The following is a 16,716-nucleotide window of genomic DNA, read 5'->3' as shown; positions in this document are numbered from 1 at the left end:
GCTACCTTAGGTAGTTCTGATGTGGGTTAAGATTCCTTTCTAATTCCCAATCCCCATGAATTCCAATGGGAGATATCCAGACTCTTCCAGCCCCCATTGGATCTTAGTTAACTTGGGCTGTCCTATCCCCCATTCTAATGATCTGCTCAGGTTTCCCAACCTCCACAAACAGCTTCCTCCTTATCTAAAAACCCATTGAATTCTATTCAAATTCTAACCCTGGATGAAACCCAGCCAGGAGCCAACCTGGGACTCTACCCATGAGCCCCTTCAAGATTACCAAAAGCCCTCATTATAAAAGAGGGAAACTGAAGTCCACTCTGCAGGAGTCCCAAACATGGCATCCTTACGCCGGCTATGTCAAGAGTTCCTGCCTGCCTGGTGCCAGCCCTGGCCCTGGTGTCTTTCTACCTTTAACCTTCTTCCAAACTCAAAATAAATATCTTTTATCAATCTAGATTTTTGGGTCTGTAAATTCCTTTACAGAGAACTCTTGTGCCACTACTAGACCTCATTTAACTGTGTATCCTTGTGTCAAATCCAAAGGGGTTGCAGGAGAGCTTTATTTGACTCCCTATACCCCGAACCTGCCACTAGACCTCAATTAACCCTAATTTCATTTAGGTATCCCTTACCTAATTCTCATCAGTTCCTTTCTCATGGCTCACAGTACCTTGTTCTCTTCGATGAAGGATTCATCCAATCTAACCAAAAGGAAATAAAAGCATCCTTATGGATTCTCCCAACTTATTTATTTCAAACTTTTCTTAGAAGACTTATCTCTTGAGACAAATTAATTCTCTATCTTTACTAGTCCACTAAGTTTTTGCTTTCTCTAAGTGTCTCTCTTTAGGAATTTTCCCCATTTGAATAAGAGTTCCTGAGCTGAGTCCAAGGACTACCTGAGAACACTTTGGAGGGCACCTGCCCAAGAATTTGGTATAAGAGACATACCTAACAAACAGGAAATATCCCAGAAGGAACCCCAAAATCTGTGTGAGAAAATGATTTTTACCCAAATTAAAATAAGTGATTCTCAGAGTAAAAGCAAAAAAGGATTTATTACTATCTCTAAAGAAAGGACAAATTCTAACAGAGAAGATATCAGTATAAGGCTGCAAATACAGAATTATAGAGACTCTAATACAGAAGTCCTTGCTTCACTTATAACTTTTTTTTCCCAATAATTGGGGATTTCTAATATACCCAAAGACTAAATACATACCCCAGAAACAAAGAATACTAGCCAATAACACTATTTTCCATATTAAGTAATTAATGTTAATGAAAAATTGAGGGAAGGGAAACAGGAAGGAAATGTTTGTTTATCTAAGATAACTGAACTAGGTGGATAGAGCACCAGCCCTGAAGTCAGGAAGACCTGAGTTCAAATTTGGTCTTAGACACTTAACACTTCCTAGCTTTGTGACTGAGGCAAGTCACTTAACCCCAATTGCCTCAGGAAAAAAAAAAAATCAAGGCAAAGCTGCACAAAATAATCAGCTTTATTGTCTTCTTCAGTCATTGAATTCCAGTGGCAAGACAAAAGTCAAGGCTATTACTACTGGCCTGGGATGCAATGGATGTTGGCTTATCTAAACTAAGGTCTTTTCTAAACCTCAGTTTGTCTACAGCAATGCCCATTCAATACCTGATATATAGGTAAGAATTAAGAGAAAAAATGGCTTATTATCTCATCATAAATTATCAACCTGGCAGTGGAACCAGACCCTTTCTTTCTGGTTGAAAAAAAAATGTTATTTACACTCATTATAAGCCATTAAAACCTAAACAATGAGCCACAGAGACTTAGCTTTGGGGGGATAGCCCATTATTTGCTAGTCAATGAAAATTGAAGGGATTTCATTTTAAGGATTTAGTTCTATTTGAAAGATCATCTAGAGACTCTTTTAAAACCATTAATTTTTTAAAGTCTATTTTTTAGAGCTGTATTTCAGGAAATGATAAATGAAAACTGCATTGAACAAAAAGTAGACTGTCCCCAACTTGTGGAAAAAAATCTAGTCTCTCAATGCTCCAAAATAGCCTACAAAGCTTCTCATTCTGTTCTTTTCCTCCTCCTCTGAAATTGTTGAACCTTCCTAAGATATCTTTGGGTGCACTGGAGTTAAATTTCTTTCTTAAAGAACATATCTTAAACCATATCTTATTTACATTGATTAACCAAAAATAGGTCCCAGGCCAAGCCCCAGTTGGTCTTTTTTTTTTTTTTTTTTTGACTCAGAGTGAAAATAAATAGCACACATTTTTGCTTTGACCAGAAACCTTAAGAGTCTTTCACTCCCAAATTTATTTTACTATTTTTTTGACTGGACAAAGAGAAGATTCTTTGCCTCAATTGTATCTAGCCTTAATCACTGAATAGGTGTGTCTTCAATCAAATTGAGATCTGTTCAAAACCTTATCTTAAAAAGTACAAGGCTTCCTAGCTGTGTGACCCTGGGCAAGTCACTTAACCCCAATTGCCTCAGGGAAAAAAAAAAAAAAAAGATACAAAGTCTCCCATTTCATTCAGGGCCATCTCCAGTAATTCTGATCTATGCCTGGTCACAGGACAGATGGTTCTGGAGGGGAAAGTGATGCAGGTAACCTTGCACTGCCCTCCCTCACTTATGTCATCACCTCCTTGAAGATACTCCTTTAGAAGGAAGAACAAACAACAATGTAAGAATATGGCACCCCATGTGGGGAAGAGGGACACATGATGAAAGGCTGTCCTTGTGTGCAAAGGAGGAGGAACAGACTTCTCTAGCCTCATCTTCCCCAAACTCTCTCCAGGAGAGATTTTCATTCCTGCCCTGTGCTTTTATATAGGATTAATTTTGGCAGTCTGTAAGCCCTCAGTTCTTCTAAGGTGGAATTATCCAGGGAATGGTGTGATCATTACCTTCTTGGCCTGTGCTTTTGTCTGACAGCTACCACAAGAGCTCTTCTCTATGATCCATGACCAGGGTCCCCTACTCCATCTATAAAATATGAATTTTAGCATTTACCTCCCAGGGTTGACTGAGTTGAGTATTAAGAACTTATTACACTGCCAGCAACTATAGTGAGCATTGGAGAAATAAAGGTAAAAATAGTATTTTGCCTTCAAGGAGTTCATATTCTAATGGAGGAAACAACTATGTAACAAACAAAATAGAGACAATACACAATATAAACAGGATAAATTTGATATAATCTCAGAGGGAAGGCAGTAACAAATAAAGGAAACTTGGAGCCTGCCCACTCCATTTGTGTATGGGGAATGGGGGAAGGAGAAGAAAGAGAAAGAGAGAGATTGATCTAACCCGGATAATGCTCTGCAAACTATACAACATCTCATCACTAAAAGGAGCCATTAAATATCTGTTGTCCAGCCAGTCATCTTGACTTTTCTATTGCTTCTGGACTTTGATGACTCTGGAAAAGACTGAGTCAGCTGATGATTCTGCAGATAACTTGAAAGTAGAAAGAATGTAGCATGACAGCATTTAAAAAAAAAAAATCTCATGACATGGTAAAAGTAAAAGTGAACAAAATATAATTAATAAGATATATGTACTTGAGTTAAAAAAAATCAGCTGTTTACAAGTGCAGGAGGGGAGAAATGTGCCTGCAAAACAGCTGTTGAGTGAAAGCTTAATCAGTAATCAACAGAATGTCATGGCAACCAAAAAGCTAATGCTATCCTAGTCTAAATTAAGAGATAGCATTCAAAATAAAGTAGGTAAAAATTCTACTATAATCTGCCCTGATGAGATCACATCTAGATTATTGTATTTAGTGCTAGCTAGGAGCTGCATTTTAGGAAGAATACTGAAAACCTAGTGTTCTATCTAAAGAGGTTGGCTACTAGGAGATAAAATAAGATATTCAGTAATCCTTTGAAGAATCATTCATATTTAGTTTAGGTAACAGAAGAAATAGGCAGAGGTCATTAAAATAAGTCTCAGACTTTTGAAGTACTATTAGGAGGAAGACGGAATAGACTTGTTCATATTGGCCCTTGTGACAGAAACTGGTAACTGCAGAAAGAAATCAACCCATGCAAAGTACTTAATAAGTGCTTCTCAGATTCTATAATAAGGAATGGGACAATAAAAGAGCTTTTTGCAGTCCTCAGTAAATTTTTCCCATTAAGCATAGATGAAGCATATCTCAAGAGGGTACTAAAATAATTTCCCAATATTGTTGATATATTGCTAACTTAGAAATTTTCAATACAGAGAACTCAGTGCAGCCTTGGAGTCAGAATGGATCAGGTAGCTTTGGTCTGGAAGTGATTATGCATTGCCTTTTTTTCTTTCTTTTTTTTTGGGTTAGTGTAGTAGATTTTTTTATAATAGCTTTTTATTTTTCCAAATACATGCAAAAGTAGATTTCAACATTCACCTTTGCAAAACCTTGTGTTCCAATTTTTTTCTTTCCTAGACGGCAAGTAATCAATTCTTCTAAACATATTTCTATATTCATCAATGCAATAGCTTTTCTTAATATATGGAACTGACCTTCAATTGAGGGTATTTAAGAAGTTCTGTTTAGCTTTCCTGATGTTACATAGGCTGATAAAGCAACAATAAACAGCCCTGTTACTTTGGAAATATTTTTTCATAAGGCTTAAGAAAGTCAGCCTTAGGTAAGCCTCTGTGATATAATGTAGTCTAGGTGACCTAGGATTTCCCCTCTATTTATTTTGTGTTTATGTATTGTTATTATTTTAAACTTCCTCGAAAGCTATAAGGAGCCTTAGTATAGTTTGTGTTTTTTCTTACTTTGGCTGTCTCCACACTGTGCTTATGCTATACCAAAGGATTGGGAAAGTTATACCATATGGGTATAGATGAGATGACAATCCAGATTCAGTTTCAGGCTGGAAAGAGCTATAAGATCCCTTGCCATTTTCTACTATTATGGTTGAGAGAGTCACAGATATAACCCTATATGTGATCTTTGAGGAATGAAGGCGAATGTAAAGATATCTCAGAACAGGAGAAAGGCAAAACATTATTTATTTATTTATTGAAATGAAAAACAAACAAACAAACAAAAAAACAACAACAAAAAACCAAAAACCAAAAACAAAAACAAACAAAAACCAAAACAACAACAACAACAACAACAACAACAACAACAACAACAACAACAACAACAACAACAACAACAACAAACTGTTCTCCAAACTGTTTTGTTTTGTTTTGTTTCTCTCCATTATTTATACAGGTGGTGTGAGTGGTGCATACTCCTTTCTAAAAAATACACAGAGCAGGAGGTTATCATTTGATCAGTTAATCACTTACTTGATTATGTGGGATGAAGTTGTATTATTTGGTCTCTAGAAGGCACTCTTGCTACCTTGAATATCCTTTTCCCCTTTCTTCTCTCCAAGAAATCCAAAGCTCTGAGAAACCAAGTATGATTGAGCTAGTCTTATGTTCAGTAGGGATATACTGGGAGAACTATCTAGAAACTTGACCTTTAATTCATGGGATCTAATAATTTATTTTTAATAATCATGTGATTTAACATAATAATGTAACCCAGAAACCCAAACAAACAATAAAACACTAGACTTTTGAATAGAAAGCTGCAAGATCTTTTCAGCTTGTAAACTTTTCTTATTGTACACTTCTCATGTTTCTACCTATTTCTAGCTTAGTTGGGTAAGATAAAAGAAGACAAAGATTCAGCAAATTTAAAATTTGTAGAGATTTCATTAGTAAGTGCTCTAAGAAAAAACAAAACAAAAAGTAAATAGTCATGTCAAATGGCATTTCATTTGATTTTTATCACAATGGATTTGTTTCAAATAACTGTTGGCCTCTAAGGTTTTGGTCTTTCCCTGCAGAACCAGAGGATAGCTTTTCTCAGTCTCTGTAGACTTTCCAGTTGTCTACCTTCCTCTGTTGCCACTCATCTTCAATTTTAAGCATTTGATTGACTCCAACCTCAATTCATTTCTCTCTCTTTCTCTGTTTCTCTCTGATTCTGTTCATCTCTGTCTCTGTCTTTCTATCTTTAGCTCTGTATCTTTCTTTGCATATGTGTGTGTGTGTGTGTGTGTGTGTGTGTCTGTCTGTCTTTCACTGTTCACAAACACCAAGGGAAGACTGGGGGTTTCCTCCTCCCTTCTAGACATTTGTAAGAATTACCTAACATGATGTTTCAAGTATCTCTCTCTCCCTTTTTTCTTTCTATCCTATCCCCAGTGATAATTGGTCAGGAATCTTATAGATGTCTGAATTCATATTTGGGAAGTAAGAGTTTGACTAGCTAATCTTTGGAGGTTCTTGTTATTGAATTTCATGAAAGTACTTTGAAAATGTTATGCAAAATATTGTTATCAACCTTATTATAAATTGAGATATGTGCCAACTATTTCTTATTTAATATTCCAGAGATAATTTTATTATATTGTATTTTAAAAATAAAACAGATTAGGGAATTTTTTTTAAATAAGAAATTTTTATGTTTTTATTTATAAAATGTTTCACATCAAAATGTCTTTAATAAAGATTTGGGTGGTTGGTTTGCACAGAGAACATCTTGTATCAGAAAACTACCCATTTAGAGCCACACATAGCCAGAATTTAGCTTGTTTGATTTGTACAATTGTACTTTCTCATTGAAGAATAGCAAGGGCTGTTTTACCTAATTCTTTATGAACTGCAATTGAGTAACAGTGTAGTATCCTGTAGATTGTGACCCATTTAAGAAAATAAATGAAGACATGATTGTTCTCTTCACTTTATATAAAAGCATCCACAGCAGGGTTTCTTTAAATATGGACTCCCTGGGGCACTTAAAATATAATTTTAGCTCTACAGTTTTAATTTAGGTACAGTATCCTGGGAACAACTACTATGAAAAACACTTCACTTCAATAGCCACACAGGGTGGTTCTGTATTTAGGTAGATCCCTTACTTATGTCCTTCCAGCACAGCTGCTTGCAGGAGAGAATCACTTTAAGGTAATGGTAAGCTAAGCTACAATACAGTTTTATATATAGTGTGTCTATATCCACCATGAGGACAGAGTTAATTTTATCATGTACTAGCCTTGGAATCTGAAACAAGAGTTCAAATCCAACCTTTGACACTTTCAGCTGTAAATACAAGATCCTATTTAAACATAAGCTAAATTATGCTATGGCACAGACTAGAGATTTCCTTTACTGTCCTTGGATCTGTCCCATTGCAAATCAAAAGACCAATGCAAATAAATAATATGTATATATTTTCTGATGAGTGGTTTGTGAGACATGAAATTAAAAATCTCCTCAATCCCAGACTACTTTTCCAAAGATTTTTTTTTTTTTTTTTTTTTTTTTTTTACATTACTGCCTGTAAAGGGCTAGAACTGAGCAATACACTTGGATAATGAAGCACGTGAGGCTAAAAGCCAATTGGACAGTTCCCTATTAACTTGTTTGAAGGTTGACCCTCCCCAGCTGTTCTGAGCTGACTTGATTGGTGGGACAAAGAGAGGGGAAGTGACATGTGTGGGAGGAATAGGAGGCGGGAGAGGAATTGAGATGAAGGAGCTGATTCAGTCTCTCCAAGAGTTTGAGGGAGGAAGGTGCATGTGAGGTTGTTAGGCCTAACTCCCTGACCTTGACCAAAAAAGATCAAGAATAAAGACATTTAGTGATCCTGACTCCGGCTGATTTCTGGGAAGATAGAATTCCAGCATTTGGCACCCAATGTGGGACAGACACTCTACTTCCACTGAAGTCCTCAGGTGACCAGGATATTAGGTGAGTATTCTAATAGAAATAAAGACTAAACCAGCAATCTCTAGTAGCTGAGATGGGGCAGGTGTTAGCTAAAAATATTCCCTCGTGCTCAGCCAACCCAGATACAGCCCCTGCTCCTGCTCCAGCCTCCCCTAGTAATAATCCTATAGAGGATATAATTAAGATAATTGACAAGAAGAGTTTACTTGTAACCAGCCCACAAATGGATAGTCTCTTAGACTCATTGAATTGTAGGTCCCCTTGGTTCTTAAAGGAAGAAAAACTAAGCATAGATAACTGGAAGCTAGTAGGACTTGAAATGAAATAATTTTATGCAAAAAAAAAAAAAAATGGGCTTTATTCAATTACCGCAGAGGTATTTTATATATACAACATGATTCAATTAGACTTAAGCTATCGAGCAAGTTATAGGAGAAGGAAAAGGGAACAGAGGAGGAAGTGTGAGGAACAAAAGATGAGGAATTAGGGTGTGTTGACTCTGATTGTCCTGAAGAGACTTCAATCCCGCCTAGAGAGCAGATTATTGATCAGCTCATATCAACTCCACCTTCAGGGATGGAAAGACTAGGAGTAGTGGGAGGCACAGTGATATCATCACCACTTCCCCCCCCCCCCTAGCAATCACCAACCCCCATAACTAGATTACAGAAAGGGCTTATTGAAGCTATCAAAAATGGAAAAGAAATAGATAATGATTTCAAACTTCAAATTTTTCCCATGATTCAACAGCATAATTCTGGAAAGTCAGGTCAAGAAAGTAGAAGATATGCTCCTTTTAATATGGATGTCCTTAAAGACCTGAAAAAAGCTTGCACTCTCTTTGGGGCTACATCAGATTATGTTAAGATGTTAATACACAATTTGGCTTATGAAGCCTTAACCCCTAGTGACTGGAAAGTCATTGCAAAGTTGTGCTTAGAATCTGGACAAAACTTGTTGTGGTTTTCTGAATATAATGAGCTCTGTAGGATTCAAGCCCAACAAAATAGTCAAAGTGGAGTTAATACTTCAATCACCTGTGACCTACTAACAGGTGTAGGTTCTTATACAGATGCTTCAGTACAGATTAATTACTCCATAACAGCATATGAGCAAATTGCTGCTGCTGCTATCAAAGCATGGGCTTCTCTCCCCAGTAAAAACAACAAGGGTGAGACCTTCACAAAAATTGTACAAGGACCAAATGAACCATTTGCTGATTTTGTGGCACATTTGCAGACAGCTGTTATACTGACTAATGGTGAAAATAAAGTAACAGACACTTTGGTAAGGCAACTTGCTAGAGACAATGCCAATGAGGTTTGTAGAAGGATTATACTAGGACTACATAGGGATTCTCCTTTAGAGGAGATCATAAGACGCTGTGCCACAGTGGGCACAAATACTTTTTATAGCCAGGCTATGGTGCAGACTTCCCAAGATCCCAATATAGGAAGACAGGGTCCCTTTTGGCAAGGGACTTCCAGAGAGACTCGTCAATGCTTTCAATGTGGTAAAGTAGGCCATCTGAAAGTTCAATGTTGGCATAGAGACAGAGTGAGAAAGCAGGCTGGGAGAACAAGACCCAAAACCCCATGTCCAAAATGCAACAGAGTGTATGATGTCATTGGGCATCAGAGTGTAGACTGATTCAGGGAAATGGGATGAGGGGCTCAGCTCCAGGGCCCCAGGCAAAAAAACACTTGGGGCATGATGGCAGCCAATACCACACCCAGAGAGTGCCTAAAAGTCCAATACCCAGACATGACCAATCAGCCAGGAAGCCATCTGAGGGGAGAAAGGAATTACACACTCAGTCTGCCAGGAAGCAACATGATGGGAGAAAGGGACTACAATTAGGGAGGATAGTGTTGTATGCAGCTGGGGCAACTGAGATACCCCCTGGAGAGGTGAAATCTGTTCCTCTCCAACCTATCGATCTCTTGCTTCCAGGGCTTGACCATTTCACCTCCTGAGAGTACTTATACAACAGTGTCTATCCATACACTGATGTGGGAAATTAGGGAATGTGTAGATAATATCCCAGTCACTAGCACAGGTAGACAATGTGTGGACTTATCAACCAGGGGAAGTAGTAGCATCGGGTTTGTTGATACAGACTCCTAATAAGCAACCTGGTGATAGTCACCCACGTTCTGACTCCAAGCAGAAAAATCCAGGAATATACTGGGACGGCAGCTGTGGCAGCTGACTGACCTATGCTCACCATCTATATAAATGGCTATCATTAGAAGGACTGGTGGACACAGTTGCAGATCACACAGTCATTAGAGATGCCAACTGGCCCAGTCACTGGCCAAAGACTAAGGCAGGCACCTACATGCCTGGGCTAGGAGGATCAATAGCAGCTGAAGTAAGTGCTACCCCTTTAAGATGGATATTTGAAGGTGAAACAAGAATTTTTACTCCTTTTATAGTTGAAAAAAGCCCCATCAATCTATGGGGAAGAGACATTTTACAACAATTAGGGTTAAAAATGAGTACTTCCATTTTTTTAGGCAGGGCTGCTGTTGAAGGCCTGTCACCCACTTTCACCTGTTCCTATCCAATGGAAAACTGATACACCAGTGTGGATAGAACAGTGGCCCTTAGATAACAATAAAATTCAGGCCTTACTAGATATAGTACAGGAACAACTTGATCAAGGACACTTACAACCTTCTCTAAGTCCTTGGAATTCCCCAGTATTTGTTGTAAAAAAGAAATCTGGAAAATGGAGGATGTTGACTGATTTAAGAAAGGTAAATGAACAAATGGAAACTAAGGGAACTCAACCTGGACTTCCATCTCCTACTCAGTTGCCTAGAGAAAGGCCTCTGTGGGTTATAGATATTAAGGATTGTTTTTATTCTATCCCTCTAGATAAGGAGGATATGAAAAGATTTGCCTTTTCAGTGCCCAGTGTTAACTTAGCTGACCCTTATAAAAGATATGAATGGACAGTTTTGCCACAGGGAATGAAAAATAGCCCTAATATGTGTCAAATGTATGTTGCTGCTGCTCTTACTCCAGTAAGAAAAGCATTTCCTAAAGTAATGTTATTACATTACATGGATGATATATTGGGATGTGCACCTGAGGAACAAATGTTAGAAGCATGTCTACAAAAAAAAAACACATAGAAACACTAAGGAATTATAAATTGCACATAGCTTCAGAAAAAAATTCAAAGACATTCTCCTTTTCAATATTTAGGATATGAAATATAGCCTAAGATGCTTACAGTACAAAAACTCTCCTTAAGAACAGAGAAGCTAAACACCTTAAATGAATTCCAGAAATTGATAGGAGATATCCAATGGATGTGTCCTGTGCCAGGCATGGCTACCTGTCAATTGCAACCATTATATGACATTTTAAGGGAAGACAATGCTTTAAATTCACCATGCCAGGGCGGAGCCAAGATGGCTGAGAAGAAACACATGACTCTGTGAACGTCCTTACTCCCTCACAACCAATTAGATAAATCAGCCTCAGAAATAGCACTGGACTGATAGATACCACAAGGACTGGAAGCAAGACTTACCAGCTGAAGAGAATCAGGAGTTTCAACAGAAAAGGTCAGTTCCCAGGGGAGGAAGAAGAGAGGCCAGCACAGACGGCTGGGTGCTAGCATACGCCAATTGCGCTGGGAAGGGCTCTGGGATCAGAGAAGCCACTGAGATAAAGGAATCTGGCACAGGCTGTTAGCTTTTCTCTGCTTATAATATAGCAGTTCAGAAGAGAAATCTAAACTACTTTTAAAAATTCAGATAGATTAGATTTTCCCAGGTCTGGGGGGTGACACAGCAGATCTCGGCACCAGGTAGATTTTCCCAGGTCTGGGGGGTGACACAGCAGATCTCGGCACCAGGGGTTGTGGCCTCAGCTCCCACCTGAGACTAGTTAAAGAGATTGACAAGTGGGCGGATACGGCCCAAGGCAACACAAACTGCCTAGCTTAGCTGGAGGGTGTGGAACTCAGCTCCGGAAGTCCCAGAGAAGCTGAACCTTTGAACTAGGGACCTTGGTTTCTGGTAGACACTTCCAGTTTGAGTGCAGGGGCTTTTCAAATCACCTGCTGTAGACATCCACGCCCCACCGGGAAGCATAGGCTGGGCTTTGTGCCTTCTTTACTGTTCAGTGTCAAACATCAGGGAAGCAGATAGAACAAAACGCCCTCAAGGCACAGCAGTGCTAGTCACCTCTGAGGCACTTCCAGGGAGGGGGTGGGGAACTCTCTCCTAGAGCTCTATCTTAGCTCAGGCACAAGAGCCACTGCATCCATCCAGTCTGGGAGGAAGCTGGTAAAGAAGTAAATAAGTAATTTCCTACCCCAGGGACAGACCCCAAAAGATTTTTTTAAGTATGAACAAAAAAGCCAGAAAAAAACATAGATTCCCTCTACACAAAGAGCAGGTATCCAACCCCGAGGAAGTTAACAGCAGAGAGTCAGCAGATAACAACCTAAAGGGGAACAATTCCTGCCCCCCATCACATAACTCTCTCCTAGAAGAAACTATTACAAAGTTAAGAGAGTTTGAAGAAAAATGGGGAAAGGAAAGGGAAGCTATGATAGAGAATAACAACGTCCTGAAATTGGAGTTGGAAAAAATAAAGAATTCACAGGAGATGCAGGGAAACAAAATTTGTGAATTAGAAAAGGTTAAAAAATCACAGGAAAGTAGGATTTCTGAATTGGAAAAGATAAAAAAGTGTCAAGAAAATAGAATTTCTGAATTGGAAAAAGAAAATAATTCTCAAAAAAAAAATTAGGGAAATGGAAAAAAAATCAATAGAGCAAAATAATTCATTTAAAAACGAAATTGGGCATTTACAAAAAGAACTAAAAACTGTGAAAGAAGAAAATAACTCCTTAAAAGTCAGGATGGAACAAATAGAAATGAATGATTCACAGAGAACCCAAGAATCAGTCAAACAAAACAAAAAAATGAGAAGCTGGAGAACAACGTCAAATACTTACTGGGAAAATCTATAGATCTGGAAAATAAATCTAGGAGAGATAATCTGCGGATCATTGGACTTCCAGAAAACTATGACCAAAAAAAGAGCCTGGATTCTATTTTACAGGAAATTATTAAAGAGAACTGTCCAGAGATAATAGAAACAGAAGGGAAAGTAGATGTGGAAAGAATTCATCGAACTCCTTCTGAAATAGACCCTAAAAAAAGAATACCACGGAATATTGTGGCTAAGCTGCAGAATTACCACACAAAGGAGAAAATCCTGCAAGCAGCTAGAAAAAAAAAAAAATAATTTAAATACCAAAGTGCCACAATAAGGGTCACTCAAGATCTGGCTGCCTCCACATTAAAAGATAGAAGGGCCTGGAACCTGATATTCCATAAGGCAAAAGATCAAGGACTGCAACCAAGAATGAACTACCCAGCTAAGTTTAGCATCTTTTTCCATGGAAGAAGATGGTCATTCAATGAAATAGAGGAATTCTATATGTTTCTAAGAAAAAAACCAGACTTAAACAAAAAATTTGATCTACATCCACAAGACTGAAGAGAAACAGAAAAAGGTACACAGAACCCTTGAGAACTGTAACTCTGTTGTGGGTATATAAAAAGTACTCAAGGATAATTTGATTCTACTGATATAAAAGAAAAAAAGGGGGGTGTAGTAAAGGGAAGGAGGTCATTTCATAAACAGGGGAAGGAATGATAAAAAGAGGGAAACTACATCCCAGGAAGAGGCATAGAAAATACACCATATCTGAGGGAATTTAGTGAGGGGGAAAATCATTGTGTGAATCTTACTCTCATCAGGAGAGGCTCAAAGAGTAAATAATTAACATATTGGTTTTTCAGAGAATTTTCTCTCACCTTACTAAAAGGGGGGAGAGGAAAAGGGAAAAGGAAAAGGAGAATAAGTGAAGGGACTTGGAGGGAGGGGGGAGGGATACTAAAAAAAAAAGGGAGGGTTGCGCGTCAAAAGGGAGGTCTGTAAATTAAATATCGGGGAGGGGGATCAGGGGGGTCAAGGGAAAAAGCATAATCTGGGGATAATATGATCGCAGGAAATACAGAATTAGTAATTTTAACTGTAAATGTAAATGGGATGAACGATCCCATCAAAAGGAGACGGATAGCAGATTGAATAAAAAAGAAGAACCCTACAATATGTTGTCTACAGGAAACACACTTAAAGCAGGGAGATACATACAGAGTAAAGGTAAAAGGTTGGAACAGAGCCTATTATGCTTCAGGTAAAGCCAAAAAAGCAGGGGTAGCTATCCTTATCTCAGAACAAGCAAAAGCAGAAGTAGATCTCCTTAAAAAAGATAAGGAAGGAAACTATATCCTGCTGAAAGGTAGCATAAATAATGAAGCCATATCAATACTAAACATATATGCACCAAGTGGTATAGCATCTAACTTTCTAAAGGAAAAGTTAAGAGAATTGCAAGAAGAAATAGACAGTAAAACTATAATAGTGGGAGATCTCAACCTTGCACTCTCAGAGTTAGACAAATCAAACCACAAAACAAATAAGAAAGAAATTAAAAAAGTAAATAGAACATTAGAAAAACTAGGTATGATAGACCTTTGGAGAAAACTGAATGGCAATAGAAAGGAATATACTTTCTTCTCAGCAGTTCATGGATCCTATACAAAAATTGACCATATATTAGGACATAAAGATCTCAAAATTAAATGCAGGAAGGCAGAAATAATAAATGCCTTCTTCTCAGATCACAATGCAATAAAAGCTACATTCAGTAAAAAGTTAGGGGTAAATAGACCAAAAAGTAATTGGAAATTGAACAATCTCATCTTAAAGAATAAGTGGGTGAAACAGCAAATTATAGAAACAATTAATAATTTCACCCAAGATAATGACAATGATGAGACATCATACCAAAATTTGTGGGATGCAGCTAAAGCGGTAATAAGGGGAAATTTTATATCTTTAGAGGCTTATTTGAAGAAAATAGAGAAAGAGAAGATTAACGAATTGGGCTTGCAACTTAAAAAGCTAGAAAAAGACCAAATTAAAAACCCCCAAACAAAAATTAAATTTGAAATACAAAAATTAAAAGGAGAAATCAATAATATTGAAAGTAAAAACCTATTGAATTAATAAATAAAACCAAGAGTTGGTTTTATGAAAAAGCCAATAAAATAGATAAACCTTTGGTAAATTTGATCTGAAAAACGAAAGAGGAAAATCAAATTGTTAGTCTTACAAATGAAAAGGGGGATCTTTCCACCAATGAGGAGGAAATTAGAGAAATAATGAATTACTTTGCCCAACTTTATGCCAATAAATTTGATAACTTAAGTGAAATGGATGACGTCCTCCAAAAATATAGGCTCCCTAGATTAACAGAGGAGGAGATAAATTGCTTAAATAGTCCCATTTCAGAAAAAGAAATAGAACAAGCTATTAATCAACTCCCCAGGAAAAAATCCCCAGGACCAGATGGATTTACATGTGAATTCTACCAGACATTTAAAGAACAATTAGCCCCAATGTTATATAAATTATTTGAAAAAATACGGGATGAAGGAGTCCTACCAAACTCCTTTTATGACACAGACATGGTACTGATACCTAAACCAGGTCGATCGAAAACTGAGAAAGAAAATTATAGACCAATTTCTTTAATGAATATTGATGCTAAAATCTTAAATAAGATATTAGCAAAAAGACTTTAGAAAATCATCTCCAGGATAATACACTATGATCAAGTAGGATTTATTCCAGGAATGCAGGGCTGGTTTAATATTAGGAAAAATATTAATATAATTGACCATATTAATAATCAAATTAATAAGAACCATATGATCATCTCAATAGATGCAAAAAAACCATTTGACAAAATCCAACATCCATTCCTACTAAAAACTCTTGAGAGTATAGGAATAAATGGACTATTCCTTAGAATAATCAGGAGCATATATTTAAGACCGTCAGTAAGCATAATATGCAATAGAAATAAACTGCAACCTTTCCCAGTAAGATCAGGAGTGAAACAAGTTTGCCCACTATCACCATTACTATTCAATATAGTACTAGAAACACTAGCCTTGGCAATAAGAGCCGAGAAAGAGATTCAAGTAATTATAGTAGGAAATGAGGAAATCAAACTATCACTTTTTGCAGATGACATGATGGTATACTTAGAGAACCCCAAAGACTCAGCTAAAAAGCTACTAGAAATAATTCAAAATTTCAGCAAAGTGGCAGGATACAAAATAAATCCACATAAATCCTCAGCATTTTTATATATCACCAACAAAATGCAACAGCAAGAGATACAAAGAGAATTTCCATTCCAAACAAATGTTGAGAGTATAAAGTATTTGGGAATCCATCTATCAAAGAAAAGTCAGGATTTATATGAGAAAAATTATAAAACACTTGCCACAAAAATAAAGTCAGATTTAAATAATTGGAAAGACGTTCAGTGCTCTTGGATAGGCTGAGCGAATATAATAAAGATGACAATACTCCCCAAACTAATCTATTTATTTAGTGCTATCCCAATCAGACTCCCAAGAAATTATTTCAATGACCTAGAAAAAATAACAAAATTCATATGGAAGAATAAAAGGTGGAGAATTTCAGGGGAACTAATGAAAAAAAGTCAGAGTAAGGTGGTCTAAGTATACCTGATCTAAAGCTATATTTTATAGCAGCAGTCACCAAAACCATTTGGTACTGGCTAAGAAATAGAACAGTAGATCAGTGGAACAGATTAGATACAAAGGACAAAAAAGGGTACATCTATAGCAATCTAGTCTTTGAGAAACCCAAAGATACCAACATTAAGGATAAAAATTCATTATTTGGAAAAAACTGTTGGGAAAACTGGAAACTAATATGGCAGAAATTAGATATGGATCCACACTTAACACCATATACCAAGATAAGATCAAAATGGGTCCATGATTTAGGTATAAAGAGGGAGATTATAAATAGATTAGAGGAACAGAGAATAGTCTAT

Source organism: Sminthopsis crassicaudata, chromosome 3, assembly GCF_048593235.1.
Source record: "Sminthopsis crassicaudata isolate SCR6 chromosome 3, ASM4859323v1, whole genome shotgun sequence".
Lineage (NCBI taxonomy): Eukaryota > Metazoa > Chordata > Mammalia > Dasyuromorphia > Dasyuridae > Sminthopsis > Sminthopsis crassicaudata.
Note: the sequence above shows the minus strand (reverse complement) of the source record.